General features: G+C 48.7%; 1 long non-coding RNA gene across 1 annotated transcript in view; it reads right to left on the bottom strand.

Moving 5' to 3' along the window:
* LOC118004471 overlaps positions 1-2456 on the bottom strand; it is a 15322-nt gene extending 12866 nt beyond the window's left edge. Inside the window, exon 1 of the long non-coding RNA XR_004677589.1 lies at positions 2278-2456. This is a non-coding gene — a long non-coding RNA (uncharacterized LOC118004471). The remainder of the gene's footprint in view (positions 1-2277) is intronic.
* Positions 2457-15511: the final 13055 nt, after the last annotated feature.

Below are 15511 nucleotides of genomic sequence, written 5' to 3'. Positions count from 1 at the left end.
CTGCCTTCGGCTCAGGTCATGATCCTGGAGTCCCGGGATCGAGTCCCACGTCGGGCTCCCTGCTCGGCAGGGAGTCTGCTTCGCCCTCTGATCCTATCCCCTCTCATGTGTTATTTCTCTCTCATTCTCTCTGTCTCAAATAAATAAATACAATCTTTAAAAAAAAATAAATAAAAAATAGAAGTTGCTGGATTTGACGTTTTGGCTTTCACGTGAGCAGCTTTCTGCCCGCTTCCCCGTGGCCCGAGTCTGTACCCCGCTACTCTCATGCCCCGTGGGGCCGGGTCCCCAGGAAGTGCACGGGCCTGGCTTGTTTTCGCGTCGCTCTTCCTGGGTGGGGCCCCGTGTGCGTTCCGTGCGCAACGCAACCAAAGCCCCGCGGGCGGCTGACCCGCCCGCGGGAATACGCCCCGCTCCCCGGGGGCACCCCAGCCGGACGGCGCGTCCCACGACTCTGGGCTGCGGCTGGCCCAGGGAGGCGCCCCTGCCACGCAGCTGATGCCGGCTGGGGGCTGGCTGCTGACCGTGCCACAGCCGGAGGGAAAAACTAGCGCCTCGCACGACCGGAAGAGCAACCGGAGCCGTATTTACAAACAAACACCTGCCTCGGAACGGGGGCAGGAAATGAGATTTCGGAAACGCCGCCCGGAAGCCAGCGAGGCAGCCGCCCCTCCCTCTGCGTCGGTCGCCAGCTGGGCCCCGCCCCCGGGAGGGAGGCCCCGCCCCCGGGAAGGAGGCCCCGCCCCCGCCCCCCCGGTGGGCGCAGCCTTCCCGCGGTGGACCCTGCCGCTCCCCGCGGGCCCTCGGGACGGATGACGTCTCCTCAGAGGCCTCCTTGGGGGCTTTTCGGGAAAGAGGAGGAGCGCTGTGTTCAGTCTGGGCGGGGTCTGCAGAGCGGGGTGCACACATTCCAGGGGCTGTGGAAGGTCCTCCATGGGGTCCAGGGAAGGAAATACTGTCTGTTTAGATCAACGTTTGCCTTCAAGGGAAGAGAAAGCTGGGCCGCATTATCAACGTCGAATGCCTGTGAACTCTGGCCCCTGACCCCTGAGGGAGAAGCGGGGTCTGCAGATTGGGGCAACCGCCGTGGGCATGCTGAAGGGAACGGAGAGATTCCGTTCTCGACACCCCATTAAAGTACCTCTCGGAAAGTGACCATCTTTGAAAGGGAGCCTGGGACGGGAGAGAACCGTGATCTGGAAAGCGGGGTGAGCAGCCCCTGGGTGGCAGGGCCGACTTTTCTCACAGCGGCATGAGCTCGTTGCGAGCAGCTTATGAGGTACAAGCCACAGCGCTTCAAGCAGATCCGACCGAGAGAGGGCCAAGTCCGGAAGGGCCCGGAAGACCACGCGAGCTAGGACCCCACATCCATAGGCGCTGGTGCTGACTGTTGCCTGACCGACCGGAGAATAGCAAGACCTTTACAAATACTGTTGATTTCGTCTTGACTGCACCCTTCTAAATCGTCTTTGTGGACGTTTTACCTTGTACGGAAAATGCAGTATGTACGTAAATAGATAACGCTTACAAAATAAGGTAATGAGAACTGGAGCGGAGGTGCGATCAGCACTTTGTCCCCAGGTAAGGGCGGGCAGGCCACGCAAACTCTTGAGGACTGCTGATCTAGTTTTTCTTTCTTTTTTTTTAAAGATTTTATTTATTTATTTGAGAGAGAGAATGAGAGAGAGAGAGCACATGAGAGGGGGGAGGGTCAGAGGGAGAAGCAGACCCCCTGCCGAGCAAGGAGCCCGATGCGGGACTCGATCCTGGGACTCCAGGATCATGACCTGAGCCGAAGGCAGTCGCTTAACCGACTGAGCCACCCAGGCGCCCTGATCTAGTTTTTCAAACTTGAGGTGCCTCCGAATTACCAGGAGGCTTGTTAAAGCACAGGTCGCTGGGCCCACCTCCATGGCTTCCAAGTCAGTCCCCCTGGGGTGGGACTTGAGGATCTGCGCTTCTAACAGGTCCCCAGGTGCTGTTGGCGCATCCGGGGCCTATGGGCTCTATAGGAGCGGGCCCACCTGGGGGGAAGCAGGCCGAGGGTGAGTGAGTCAGCCTTCCTCACGGTGAAAACCGGGGTCGCCCTGAAGACCAGGGATAGCCGCCTCCCAGCCGGCCACACAGCCTGGAAGTCACCCCAGGGACAGATTCCTTAGCCTGAAGCCTGGCTTTGCAACCCAACCTGAAAGGGAGGAGCTAGAAACAGCGCCAAGGGAAGCTTCGGCTGCCTGGAGCAGGGGTCGGGGACCAGGGACTTGGAGCCCAACTACTTACCTCACCTGAGGACACAGGGCTTGGAACTCTCGGGCTGTGCTGTCTCGGAGATCGGATGGCTTCCCTGCAGGGCCACTCGCTAGCTTTTGACTTCAAATCTTCAATAAGGTAAAGTATGGGCAACGGGACAAAAATATCTTATTTTTCGCTCGCTTGCTGCCTTCTGAGAAGGGTGGGTATTGGCGGAGGAACTGAACTGCCCCTGGGGGAAGGGGCGGGGGCAGGAGCTGGGTGGGGTGACTGCTGGGGTGGGGGGGCAAAGAGGAGGAGGAAGCTGTGGTCGGCACTGGGGAGACTCGAGAAGCAAGCTGTGAGCAGTGTGTTGTGTGTGTGTGTGGGGGGTTTGGGCCCCATACTACTCCTCTGTCCCCTCCACTCAACAGCAAGTAGGGCAAAGATGGGGCTGAGTCCGGCATCTCTCATCTGGTGGCAAAGGCCTGGTGCGGAGGTCCGGCCTGGCACAGTACGGTGGTTTTCCCCATCTCCCCCTGCTCTGGGCTCCCTCCCACAAATATTCACATCCAGTTTCTTTTTTATAAAATGCATTTTTAATAGGAGGTCTCTCTTGAAAACCAGAAGCAGTAACACACCAAGGGATGTAGTTCCGATGGCAGGATTTCAAGCTCAGGCTGCGCGGTAAGCAGTCAGTGTCCCTTATATTGGGCCCCCATCACATCTGTCCATAGCCGTGTACTTCTGAGGGAAGGCCTATTGTCAGATCAGTTTTTTGCACCTGCCTACACTGGCTGCCAATGAAGAGTATTAGAATTCCAGCCCCAGGCATGCAGCCTGCAGGGAGAAGCCCAGCCCCCAGTGCTGCCGGGCACTGTGCTGACCTGCTAGCCTGCTGACCTGCTAGGCGCTGGGGGTGGGGGTGGGGTGGGGGCTGGGCTCCTTCCTTCCTCAGCACTCCTCATGGGGCCCAGGCTTTGTCTTTAGGTAATTATGGAGCCTCCTTTACCCACAATGTAGCGCCCATAAGGAGCCAGTGAGAACTGTGTGGGATCCGCGAGACCGGGGTCCAAATCCTCACCGCCACCCCCTTGCCCCAAGCCATGGATGATGAGGGTGCCCACTGTGGATGGTCATGAGGATGAGGTGAATGTGTGCAGAGTGCCAGGCCCTTTGAATGCTCCCTTGCAACCTTATTATGTGCTGATTCAATTTGACTAAATTCAGAAAGCCCTTGTGGATTACTGCATTGAAAGCTAAACTTGGAGGATCTTATCTCGGCTTCCTCCGGGCGTCTGAAGGTGAGAGACATTAACTCATTCATTCATTTGTTCATGCACATGGAAATCTTTGAGTGCTGACTGCAGGTCAGACAATAAACTCATAAGTATATAAGAACAAAGAACAATAAAAGTCTCTCTGGGAGGGGCGCCTGGGTGGGTCAGTCGGTTAAGCATCTGCCTTCGGTTCAGGTCATGATCACAGGGTCTTGGGATGGAGCAGGCACTGCCAGAAGATGGAAGCCCATTTCCACCCATTTCCACCCCCAGGCAAAGCTGCAGAAGAATCACAAAGGGGCTGCCAGGTCTAAGGGCTCACAGTGAGACAGAGGGGAGGCTGAGGCTGGAGGGGTCTGAGTCAGGGTGAGGCTCCTGGTCCCTGCAGGAGCCCTTCTCTGCACACTTACCCCCTAGAGGCACCCTGGTGTGCCAAAAGCAGGGCTTTGGACTCAGGATGCTCTCCTGCTTTGCGTTGGGAAAGTCATTTTAGTGCTCTGAGCCTCAGTTTTTCCATCTGTAAAATGGTGCTAATTACATCTCCTTATTCACTCTACTCGGGAGAACCAGATGAGGTCATAAGAGGAAGTGCTTTTAGGACACCAGCATCTTCTACCTGCTACCTACCCCGTGGCAGGTGGACGTGCCCGCGTCTTTTTAAAAACAACAAATCAACAGCGAAACCCCTCAAACGTCACAGCAACATGGAGCAATGTGACCTTTCAGCCTCATTACGGCGAGGCAAGGACCCCCACAGCGGATGGAGCGAGAGGAGACAGCTGACTGTGGGTGCAGCTGGGCCGCGCGCGCGGGGGGTGGACGCAGCGGGCTCACCCTCGGCTTGCCGGTGGCCGCCAGCGTCAGAGCCACAGCTCCTGTGAGGCCCGAGAAGCTGCAGCGAGTGCCCCGGATGCAGTGGCCGCACAGTGGGTAGCTTCCTTCCAGATGGGCCCAGGAGCCGGCGGCAAGACAGCGAGGGCCAGCCTGCGGGGGGGGCAGCACCGGCCTGCACCCCGCCTCCCTGCCTGGGGCGCTAGGGGGTCTCCTGTGGTTTCCCCACCTCGTGCTTTCATCTGAGCCTTTACCCCGCCAAGTACAGCCACTGGCCCGAGGCACCTTAGAGCAGAGGTCTGGCCCTTGCCTGCCTTTGCATGGCCTATGAGCTAAGAGGAGTTTTCGCACCCTGAAACGGTGTGAAATTCTTAAAAAAAAAAGAATAATATTTTGTGACATCAGCAGTCATACAATTCAAATGTCAGTGTCCATAAATAGGGACTTGTTCCTTTGTTGTGTAGGCTTTGGCCACTTTCACGCTTCTGGGGGAGGGGGGTTGAGGAGGCACGACGGGACACATGGCCAGCAAAACCTAAAATACTATCTGGCCCTTTGCGGAGAAAGTGCGCCAATCCCCGACTTAGATCCTTCCTTCCAGGAGCATCTGAACTGTAATTGACTCTCCTGTGTTAAGCAGCTGAGATGAAGCTCTTAATGGTGGACTTTCGACGGCCATCCATGGCTAGTGGCTCCCGCCGGCTGAGTTTGCCAGGAGAAGGTGTGGGGAAAATTAGAGCCGTGTAACAAAGAGGCAGCAGCATGTAAAAGAGAAGGCTGGAGTTTCTAATTCCGGCTTCGACTAACTAATAATTATGTGATCTGAGCAGAAAGGCTCCTCACATGCTGGTGCTTTTCTCATCCATTCAAAATCTGCCCTCTTGGCCTCAAAGAGGAAGATAATAGCTGTGAAATGCTTTGCCATCTGAAGCAGCACTCAAATGCAAGGATCAGCCAGGCTCTAGAATCCTGATAAGGTACATTTTTTCCTCTCCAGGCGCAGGGAACAAAAGTGACTGCTCGAGTGTCGCAATCCTGTTCTCATCCATCCCAAGTCAAGATGCTTGGTTTGGCAACAACACTATCGTAGATCCTTGGCATCTGTGCAACTGACGTTCAGTCAGTCATTCCCAAGCCACCCGGAAGGCCCCCAACTGTCTACCTGTCATTTTGCTGAGACACAGAACTGAGCTACTCACTCGCTACTTACTGAGTCAATCTAGTGGATGGCCAAGCATCCTCATCCCAGGATGGCGCACCGTTCTCTTCTTGTTAGAACAGATGTAATAACTAATAAAGTGATTTAAAACTTCCTTTACAAATAAGTGCTCTGTATTCATGACATTGGCCCTCTCAAAAGTCTGGGGAGGAACTCTCTAGGAGTGCTGTGGGTCCACAGTAAAGAGTTTATTTGCAATCAGGAGACTCTGGCCTGACGGAGCCATGTCTAGATTTTGTCTACCATGCCTTTAAGAAAAACTCCAGGAAGTGGCTTCCTTCTATGGCAGTCCCACTTTCCGGTTCCTAGAAATAGCTGATTCCAACAGCACCTGATGATCACAAGTCACAAGTCACCTGAGGGGACCCGAGGCCAGGAATGGATGACAACCACATTTTATTTGGACACTGAAACACGTTGCAGTCCGAAGTGCAACCACGCCCCACAACGGTCCCAGAGCATGCAACAGAATTTGCAGCTAATGTGCTCATTTCCATTCTGCTAACAGACATGTGTGCTCTTAAAAATGCAAACCCACACGGAAGCCCATGCCAAAGACAGTTGTGACAAATTTCGTCACCTGGGTTTTCTTGTTTATAATAGCTAGCCCGTGCTGGCAACGCAAATTGGCCAGTTGGGTGCTATTTTAAACCCTTCCTGCTCTTCTTCTCCTTTGTGCCAAGGGCACACAAAGCTGCCCAGAAGGAAGGAATTCAATCAGCATTAGAAGAATGCACTGAAGTTCTGTTTCCTAAACCCCAGGGGAGATGTGAGTGGGAGGGGAGGACCCAGCTAGCCAAGGACAGAGTCCTTTTTATGTGTCTGTTTCCCCAGGCCAGGCGCTGGGCCCAGCTGACAAATGCTAGTGGGAGGGAACCCTGAAGGGTGGCTGGTAGCAAGGAGAGGCCTGGGAAAGAGTGGGGACCATGAGGGGGTGGAAACACTTCTGAGGCTTCATCCTGGCCCAGAGTTTTCATCTGCTACCCCCAGAGTCCCATCCCTCTGCCTGGCCAGGTCCACCTGGCCCTGACAGAAAGGGCTGCTGGCAGGACTCGTCATCAGCCTGTCCTTACCCTGGTCCTGACCCCCATCCAAGGCCAGAAACCTTATGGAGCCATACAGTCTGTCTTGGGCCCTCCAGTCAAATACCTGGACTGCTGGACTGAAGGTTACCCTTTTCTCTGATCCCCCTCCCTGGTCAGTCTCAGAATTAACACATTTTTTTTTTTCCTCTCCCCAGTCTCTTCCCCTTTTCTGAAATGATACACAGATCCCACTCTACACTCACGGAGCTGGCCACACTCACCTCCGTGTGGCCAGCCCACCACCTGGGTTCATTCTGGAAGCTGAAGACTACACCACCAGCCTGCCTTCAATTCCGAACAGTGCTGTTCTTTAGCTCTGTATCGATGTGTAAGTGGGGATAGGAGTCGTCTACAGGCCCAAGTCCTCATAAGGCCCCAGGATGTCAAAGCACAGGGTTGCATTGTGGGAATGATAGGAGGGGAGGCAGCAATGTGGGATCAAGTCCACCCTAAAAGAGGCACCGCATGGCTTTGTACCTGCTAAGGGGGTCAGGCTGGCCTTGCGGATAATAGGCTACTGTGTGTGAATCCCCGGTGCAGTGCCCACAAGTGCTAGAAGAAGATATACCGATGCCCAGCAGGGTCTGGTTATTATAAACACCAGGGAATGGACCGGGATTTTTATGAAGTACTTTACATCCAGGGGACTTTTGGGGACCACAGTTCATATAAGCTATGAATTCAGAGGCCTTTAAATGCTGAAACGTTTTGAGAAAAGGTAGGTTCTGGGTTGGCACCATGGGAGGTTGTTCCAACCCCTTGGCCAGTGTGGGCTCAGCTTCCCCAGTCTGTTCTGGGATCAGAGCCTCCTGGGAGCTTCGTTTCCCCCCTCATCTGCAAAATGGCGGAACTGCCCCACTTCATAGGATTGGCGGAAGCATCAAATACAATCATAGAAGGAACTCTTTCTGGAATGAAGTCATAGAAAGAAAGTGAGGCGTTGGAGAGAGAGGCCAGAAGCCGCCCAAGTCTGAAGACTTGAGATGGAGAGAAAGTCTTTCCTTGGCTCAGGCTTCCTGTCCCCTGCTGTACTCTTCAGGGTCCTCCCCCATTTGTGCCATCTTTCCTGATCAAAACAGACTGTTACTCAAGTCCAGAGCTTTTTGTTCCTCTTTTGTGTTTAGAAGCAACGGCAGTTCGTCGAAGAACCTGAAGCCCCTGAAGAACCTGACCATGGGGAAATCCACACGCTGATTCCCATGAGAAGGGGTTCCCAGAGGCCCAAGGAAAATCATCTGTTGTGAAGCTGGAGGATTTCTTCTCACAACATAGTTTTGTAGACCATGAGAGCACAAAGGGTTCCTAAAGATCTCGATTCCACCTGCCTCGAACGAAAGCACCAACCCCAGGGGTATGTGGTGAGAAACACCTAGGCGCATTGATTTCACTCTGCGAAGAGCATGTGGGGAGTTAAGTCATTTTAGTATCAAATATGGATGTTGTTTTGGAAAATGCAAATTGCTCATTGATCAAGATTAAACACAAGGCTTCAAAGAAGTTTCGGGCTTACAGCTTAAAGCAGTAATCCACAAGTCTGGCTTTGGAGGGTTCCACACCTCCTCACCCCCCACCACCTCAGTACACACAGGCCTGCTTCGCCCACCCCCCAGGGTGAGGTCCGGGGCCTCAGTGCTTCTAAAAAGGCTCCCAGGTGGCTCTTATGTTCAGATGAAATTAAAACCTTTTTTAAAGATTTTTTTTAAGGATTTTATTTATTTGACAGAGAGAGAGAGCACAAGTAGGCAGAACAGCAGGGAGAGGGAGAGGAAAAAGCAAGCTCTCCACCGAGCAGGGAGACTGACGTGGGGCTCGATCCCAGGACCCTGGGATCATGACCTGAGCCGAAGGCAGCCGCTTAACCAACTGAGCCACCCAGGCGCCCCTCTTATGTTCAGATGAAATTAAGCAGTGCAGGCTGGAGGGTGTGCTTGCTCTTGAAACTCTGGGTAGGAGGTGGAAAGGTCTGGAGCATACTCCCTCCACACTGGTTTCTGCTCCCTTTGTAGGTGAGCTACTGCTTTCTTCAAGATCCAAGTGATACAGGGACAGATCCGTCGGGGAGCTTTGCTGTATCAGGCCAGTGTTCACATCGAGCCCTAAAGGATGAGGAGGCCCGCTGGGGCGAGCTCCAAATGGCCTCAGGGCTCCGCAGCATGCCCTGTGACGCCCGATATCCGTCTGGCAAAAGGGACAGAGGAATCACACTTAGGTGGCTTTTTCCATTTTTTGATGATGGGCGGTGAACTCAGAACGTCTTACAATGCCCTGCGAAAGTAAGATAGCAGCCCCCAACCCCTCCCAAGGTCTAGAAGTCATGTTTCTGAAGACCTCTGCTTCCTTCATGGAACCAGGGTCAAATGGATAAACCAGAGAAAAATGAGACTTCTCAGAAAGGTGCAGATGTCCTAACTTTTCAAGTAAAATCTTAACACCCAGAAGATAGGTTTTTTTTTTTTAGGCAGCTGAGTCCTTCATTGTTTGCTCCACAAACAGCATAGTATCTTTGACCAAATAGATTTTGAGGTGACTTGATGCGGCTCCCTGCCTCATGGACAGCCTATTCTAGGTGGCAAGTGGAACAGGGAGGACCTGGTGAGCTACAAAGCCAGCTGTTGGGGCACAGTGGTCTGGCATCTGTCAGCAGAGAGATCTCTGAGTCCCTGGAAAGGCCAAGAGAAGGCTTCATAAAGAAGGGGGCCTGAGGCTTATCCCAATGGAAGGTAAACTGCTCGAGGGCAAGGAAGCAGTACAGAGCAGGGGTGAAGGAGGGCCTCGGAGTCCCACCAATGGGGTGAACGCCAGTTCTGCCCCTCAGCGTGTGACCTCAGGCAGGTGCATTCATCTGAGATGGTCTTCTCATCTGTAAAAGAGGGGGTACTCCCCTCACAGAGTTTAAGGATTAAAGGCGACTATATAAAGACTTCATAGCATGCTTCACTCAAATACTCATAAATGGTGGCTATTTTAACCATTTAAAAAGTTTTCTGTCACTTGCCCATAGAATGTCTAGTACCTAGGACTTGCTCAGGTTGACTGGCTAAATGAGGGCTTGGTCGAATGTTTATCTAAAGCAACGGTTCTCCAATGGAGCAATTTTGCCCGTGTCCGAAGACATTTTGGATTGCTGCAATTGGGTGGATGTGTGCACGCGTGCATGCTTTTGTACAACTAACAAGTAGGTAGAGAACAGGGATGTTCCTAAACATCCTACAATGCACAGGACAGCCCCAGCTCACCCCGCCTCCCAATTATTGCTCCAAATGTCAGTAGTGTTGAGGTGGAAACAAGGGAGAAGCTGGGGTTCGCCCACCCAGATGAGGGGAAGGAGGGAAGCAAAGAGATTTACAAGTCTGGAATCTGGCAGCAAATGAAAACTCCTGCAAATATCCCTGGAAGAGGAATCCTCTTCTCAATAAGGGTTTAGCAGTCATAACATACATACAGAGTTAAGTTAGAGAAACTGGATTCTGACTTAATACTCCGAGATCAGTGGACTGACTTAAGCTCTTTGGTCAGATGTGAAAAAGCGATAGAAATAAGATGGGCAGAATGAGAAAGCAGTTGGAAGTTGCAGTGGGGTCCAGGAAAGAAAAAAGGGCATCACATACTGTAATAGATGAGGTCCATCTGTCATTTTAAATCTTTTAAAAAAGATTTTGTTTTTAAGTCATCTCTCCACCCAGCGTGGGGCTCGAACTCAAAACTCCAAGATCAAAAGTTGCATGCTCCACCGACTGAGCTAGCCAGGCGCCCCCCCCATCCCTCTATTTTAATTTTTTTCCTAGGATAAGGCAAACTACATACTAAGAGACTATAAAGCACTAAGTAAAGGGAAGTTTCCATGATTCGGGAAAGACGAATTCCTTAGAACGTCAACAAAGGTATCTGGCGGATATCTACTCATCCTAGGGCCTTCAAGATGAAATTAAAAACCTAAGTAACAGTCCTGACTTGAACACAGTTTCGGCCAATTTTTGACAGTTGAATTGCTGGCAGAGCACTTTGGTGCTCAAGAGGAGTCCACACATCAATTCTGAAACTAGAATTGGTGGCTTAGCCCAGCCCAAGTCCCTCATGGTCATGACAGTTTGAGAATACAAAGTAACCCTATTGTATTAAGAAGTGCTATTGGAATCTTTGACTGGGGTGCCCAGGAATCCTGGAACCAGACAGAGTTCAATGAAAAATGCTCACATCTCAGTTGTATAATCTTTCTGAAAATGCTTTTAGATTTGGGGATTTTTATTTTTACTTTAAGCTAGTTAAACTTCTAAGCCTCAGCTTTTTTCCCCTGCAAAATGGAAAGAAGTGTCCCTGCACCCCTAGGGCTGCAGTAAAGATGAAGTAAGATTATGCGCCTGAATTCACTTTGTACTGAATGGGTCACCCAACTAAAGGTAGTGTTTTTAAAACCCAAAGGTTTTTTACTTTTGGTTTATATTGCTCTTTAGCTGCACTTCCTATTTTCTCAGGGCTGTGCTGGGTTTTAAGAAGAACCAGAACAAGAGGGATGCTACTCAAGAATGCATATTAGTCACCTCACAGCATCTCTAGAGCTTTGTTTCTGGAGTTTCATGCACTCCTCACAGCTAATTATTCCCATTTTACAGATAAAGAAAATGAGACTCAAAGTATACAATCCGCAAAATATGGGATGAGATGCCCTCTTATCAAAGCCAGAAAATAAGGGAACTTGAAACAGAATCCAAAACTGAAAAATAAGCTTTGTGGGCCTAGTCCAGAAGCAGCTTCCAAGATGAAATGACCAGAAGAGCATGGGAAATGACTAAAAAATGAGATGTAGTCTACAAGGTGGCATGCTCACTTCCTGTCAGTGTTCTACCGACAGACTTGGAGTCCATTTGATTCCCTCTTTTACCTGGGAAAGATTTACCTAAGGGTGTCCAAATGGTGATGGAATGGATGGTGGAAGAATGTTATTCCTGGCAAAGTTAAAAGAGGTAGGGTCAAGAGCTGAAGGAGGTCACCGAAAGGGTTGAGGAAATGGAATAACAGCAAGCAAGGTTGATCTATTAGTAAAGAAAGTAAAAGCGAAAGGACCATTTCTGTAATCCTTGACCACAATCTTTGACCTGAGGCTGTATTTTCCACAAAGCACTAGGAATCACCTGTCTGGGAAGAGAAAACATAAAATGTGATCCTGATTCGAGTCCTCACCGCAAGCTTCCAGGCATGAGAATAAGATTTCTTTGGTTTTCATGTGGATCAAGAGAAGCCACTGGGATAGACCAGGAAAATGAGACACTTTTGGAGCTTGCTTCCTCAACTTCGAAATGAGACGGTGGCTCTCAGAATGCGAACCTTTTCCATGTACCAAAAAGACAAACCTGGGAAGGTATGTCTAGCTTCTAGACAACTGGGACTTCCAGAATTAAAAAGGAACATCCTAAGCCATACCACTGGTGACTTAACACGTGCGGAAAGAAGAACGTACTTCCCAAGAAGTACAAATTCGGCAATGTATGGACTAACGGAGGAAAGCTCCACTGAATTCAAACCCAACCAAGAACCCATTCATAATCTATTTTTGGTTTTTATCAATAGTCAGATACAGAAAAAAAGTCCCCAGCTGAGGTAGTAGAGACTGTTTTAAGAAAGTAGCTTTACGAGTGGCTTTCAGGCACCCACACAATTATTTTCACACATACGCAGTTCTTAAAATTATTTCCAGCAAGTTCTTGCAGACTCCACCAACATGGAAGAAATGAACTGGCCCATCTCTCCTGTTTTTCTCTGTGGTTTTAAATTAGTCTTACTTTCAGAAGATTTTTCTTCACAAATGATATTAACTACTTCTTAATAATAAATAGGCCTGGCTATTTCTTATTAACTCTATTACCATATTCTTCTAATTGTCACCCAACAGTGAACCTTGAAGACTTTAAATAAAGGTTATTTACACATACATGGTCAGCATTAGCCAAATCCACAAGCTACCAATCCTTTTTGAAATCTTATTTTTCTAGTTGTAAATTTATCTTTAAAGTACGATGCCTAGTTTCCTTATTTCAGCACATTACATCTATAACTCAGGTAGATGTGAAATCACTACCACATTCAGGTCACTTGTTATGATGTCTTGGTAATTCCCCTGAAATTGCAGCAACAGGTAATGTCACAATTTTCAGTTTGCCTTTGATCTTGGGAAATGTCATGGAAGATACGAACCTTGGCGCTTTGAAAGAGGAATCCCTACAATTTATTTCCCAGTTTCAAATACTAATTATCGCATTCTTACGGTGCCAGGATCACGTTTTAAAAATCCTCTCGTGTTTCAGTTAGTACATGCTAACTGCCATTGGCTTATCCAAGAACGTTCTAACTTAACAGCCCCTCCATCATCGCTGGGCATAGGTCATACCTGTATTTTGAGGTTTCGTACAGCCTTTAAGATGGTGAGAATGACCTTCCCCATCTTGATGTTCAATATTAATGTATGCAATAAATTATGCATAACCCTGCTAGAGGCTTTGGGTAAACATTGACATGTTGCTGGTAGGCACTGAACAAAGATTTATATAATCTTGGCCTTCATTTCCCATTTCAAACTAGCAAGCGTCTTATTACCAAGCCAGTTCTTTTCAGTTTTTTGCTGTTGAATATTCAGCTATCACAGCTCCTTCTTAAGACTTTCATGTTTAAGGCATTTTCTGCACACTCTGAGATTGGAGATTTTAATTTTAAAACACAAAGGCAGCAGGAACTCACTTAGGCATCAGGTTTCACACCTCCATTTTCCATTAGACCTTTACAGAACACGCCGAAAGCCTGGAAATCTATGGTTTCTCTTCGGCTGTTTTCCTCTTTGTCCTCCCAATCCCCACCTCTCATCGGTGAACTCCACTTATTATCGGAAGTATCCAAACACTTACCCTCCCTAAGAAGGTTCTCTTGCATTGGTGTACAAATGCTCCCTTTAAAATGTAAAAGCAGATGAACATCACTACAGAGGCAGCACAGAAAATCCCAAATGGCAAGAACATAGAGTTCTTTCACAATTTTCAATTATTTCTCATGGTCAGCTTGAAGATCCTTTAAGGGAATGATTACTCTATGATATCCAAGAAGGAAAATACGGCAGTTTAAAGAAAACAGCTGTTCTTCTTTGGTGGGGGAGGGGCAGAGAGAGCATCTTAAGCAGGCTCTCCATCTCACAACTGAGATCATGACCTGAGCCAAAATCAAGAGTTGGACGCTTAACTGACTGATCCACCCAGGCGCCCCAAGAAAACAGCTATTCTTAATCTTCGTTAACTGGAGTCTCATTAGGTTTTTCAATGTCCCTTCCTAATTCATCAGTGCTCCCCTGCCCAGTTACTCAATAACTAACAGGAAACGCTAAGTATGGACTAGCCATAGAACAGAAGATTACTGCAGCTGAATTATGTTGTGGAAGTACACTGCCATGAAAAAGATGTTCACTATATATTATAAACACCCCTAATCCCCATTATTTACAAAAACTTTTGGAATGATAGAAGTAGAAATTTAAGTGGGACCAGGAATGGGGGGAGCATATTGAGAACTGGTAGCCTATTGAGAACCATTGTCTGGTTTTCAGGCGAAGAGAGCCACTGGTAAGAATAACTGGGGAGGGTATGTGTTGTGGTGAGCGCTGGGTGTTAAGACTGATGAATCACAAATAATACATTATATGTTAATTAAAAAATAATTTAAAAAGGAATAATTTGAAGTGTAATAATATACCTGTACCTATTTTCAAAACCTAATTATTCTAGCCTTCTTTACTCTTGCTAAAAACCTGCTTTGCAAGGGAATCCCTTCGATAAAATCCCATATAGAAAGAATGACATGCCATTTTAACTGAGCTGCCAGCCAAACCAAGTACTTTCAGCTTAGCACCTATCCTTCAAGGCTGGGAAAATGGAAGACAGGTTACCTCCACTGTCCAAAAGTTTGCTTTGTACCACTTTGCTTTTATGAAAGACCCACATTACTATCCATTTTTGTTAACCAAAACAAATCTGAAGAGGATTTTCTTTTTAACTGCTTCTTTGCTTTATGGCTTTTCAGCTTATAAAAGGTTTTATAGGAACATTTAATTTCAGATAGTGGGGGAAACATGTAATGTCAAGTACTCAGCAGGTTTGCCTAATTCTTAACTATTCACATTGCAGATCATCCAGTGGTGTAGCAATTCTCTGGTAAGGCAGGTCCACAGCTTTCCTAGAGCCTCTCTCCCCCAGTACTTCCCTACGCAAGAAAATGAACGCAAACGTCTGAAGAAAGGCAGCTCTAGACTTCCAACTTAGGGAAGTGCTTCTCGGTTTTGCTAACGTAAGTTTCAGACAGTTTTGGCTTCCTGTGGCAAGGAAAGCCTCCAAAGTAAATTATTTTTAAGGTCCTCTGAAAGATCTTGACCTTGTATTGGGTACAAGAAATTCATATTCACTGGTCATTCCGTCTATGTTGGAGTTGTATAAACACAGCAGCCCATCCCCTCGTCTGAGGAGGATGTTCCAAGACCCCCAGTGGATGCCTGAAACCACGATTAGTACCAAACCCTAAAAGTACTGTTTCTCCCTATACATGCATCCTATGATAAAGTTGATTTATAAGAGTAAGAGATTTTTAAGAGATTAACAAGAATGATAAAACAAGGGGCGCCTGGGTGGCTCAGTCGTTAAGCGTCTGCCTTCGGCTCAGGTCATGATCCCAGGGTCCTGGGATCGAGCCCCGCATCGGGCTCCCTGCTCAGCAGGAAGCCTGCTTCTCCCTCTCCCACTCCCCCTGCCTGTGTTCCCTCTCTCGCTGTGTCTCTCTCTGTCAAATAAATAAATTCTTAAAAAAAAAAAGAATATAAAACAATTGTAACAATATGCTGTAAA

Source organism: Mirounga leonina, unplaced genomic scaffold (genome assembly GCF_011800145.1).
Source record: "Mirounga leonina isolate KUSES-001 unplaced genomic scaffold, KU_Mleo_1.0 Mir_93, whole genome shotgun sequence".
Lineage (NCBI taxonomy): Eukaryota > Metazoa > Chordata > Mammalia > Carnivora > Phocidae > Mirounga > Mirounga leonina.
This window is presented reverse-complemented; position numbering and strand designations above follow the sequence as displayed.